Here is a 1594-nt window from a genome sequence, read left to right as displayed (position 1 = left end):
TGCAGCCTAACATACTCTCTAGTTACTTCCACAGGGTCCTCAGGGGAAAGGCTTATCAGTGAAACGGAGGCTTGTGGGTTCCTTGAGCAGTGCCCTCCAAGAAACCTGCAGAGGCAGCCTTTGATAAAGCCAAGGTGGTATTGCCCTGCTGAGGAGGATCACACCGTCTCATCCTCTTTCCTACAGGTCCCTGAATCATCTGCCCTCTGTCTCACACTCCTGCCTGCTGTCTCTGGCCCCAGTCATCATGCCTCGGGGTCAGAAGAGCTAGCTCCATACCCGTGAGAAACGCCGCCAGGCTCAAGAAGAACCTGAGGGTGTGAAGGGTGCTCAAGCCACTGTAGTGGAGAAAGAAAATTCCCTCTCTTTCTTGTCTCCTCATTTCAAGGAAAATCCCCAGAGGTCATCTGCTACTGGAACACCCAGCGATCAGCAAGAGCCAGGGAAAGCCCCATCCACCACTGCTGCTGCAGCAGCTGCTTCATCCACAAGATCTAATGAAGGCGCCAGCAGCCAAATTGAGGAAAGGCCAAATGCTTCACAGGCCCAGGCTTCCACTGAGCACAGGCAAAGACTCCCTGTAGAAAAGAAGGCTATGATGCTGGTCTGTTACCTGCTGTACAAGTATCAAGTGAATGAGCCCGTTACAAAGGCAGATATGCTGAGAAATGTGATCCAAAAGGATAAGAACCACTTCCCTGAGATCCTGAGGAGAGCCTCTAAGCGCCTGGAGCTGATCTTTCACCTTGACGTGAAAGAAGTCGATCCCAACAGGAGCCTCTATGTCCTCATCAACAAACTGGAACTAAGCTGTGATGCAAGAGTGAATGACAACACAGGCATGGCCAAGACTGGCCTCCTGATGACTGTTCTGGCTGTAATCTTCTCAAAGGGCAGTTGTGCCACTGAGGAGCATGTCTGGGAAGTGCTAAATATGATGGGAGTATATGATGGGGAAGCATTTCATCTATGGGAACCCAAGAAGCTTCTCACCGAAGATTTGGTAAAAGAAAAGTACCTGGAATATTGTCAGGTGCCCAAAAGTGATCCTCCAAGCTATGAATTTCTGTGGGGTTCAAGAGCTTACACTGAAACCAGCAAGATGAAAGTTCTTGAGTTTTTGGCCAAGATCCATCAGACCATCCCTAATGCCTTCTCACTGTTGTATGAAGAGGCTCTGAGAGATGAAGAGGAGCGAGCCCACGCCAGAGTTGCAGCTAGGGCTCGAACTGCTGCGATGGCCAGTGCTCGTTCTAGGGCCATTTCCAGCAGCTTTTCCTGCCCCAAGTGAAGGCTGAGGAAAATTCTTGACTGTGTTATTGAAGAGGACATCTAATATTCTCATTAGTGGAGGTTCGGGTGAGGCTGGCAAACTGGCAACTACATAGTGTGTAACGTGTGTGTTCTTGTTCTATGCGGTACCTTGGATATTGGTTTAAATGTTCCTCTTAGTAGAAAGTTTAAGTAGCTTCAAAATCCAAATTTATGAGTGATAAAATGTTGTACATTTATTGATGTGTATGAATTTTAAGACTAAAAGTCTTACTCTTTCATAGAAACAATTGTGAAAATTTCCAACTTGTTTAGTGATCTC

General features: G+C 47.4%; 1 pseudogene; it reads left to right on the top strand.

The window, feature by feature from the left end:
* Window positions 1–247: 247 nt before the first annotated feature.
* Window positions 248–1291, top strand: LOC134366627 (melanoma-associated antigen B10-like; annotated as a pseudogene).
* The last annotated feature ends 303 nt before the right edge of the window (window positions 1292–1594 follow it).

This window comes from Cynocephalus volans, chromosome X (assembly GCF_027409185.1).
Source record: "Cynocephalus volans isolate mCynVol1 chromosome X, mCynVol1.pri, whole genome shotgun sequence".
Classification (NCBI taxonomy): domain Eukaryota; kingdom Metazoa; phylum Chordata; class Mammalia; order Dermoptera; family Cynocephalidae; genus Cynocephalus; species Cynocephalus volans.
This window is presented reverse-complemented; position numbering and strand designations above follow the sequence as displayed.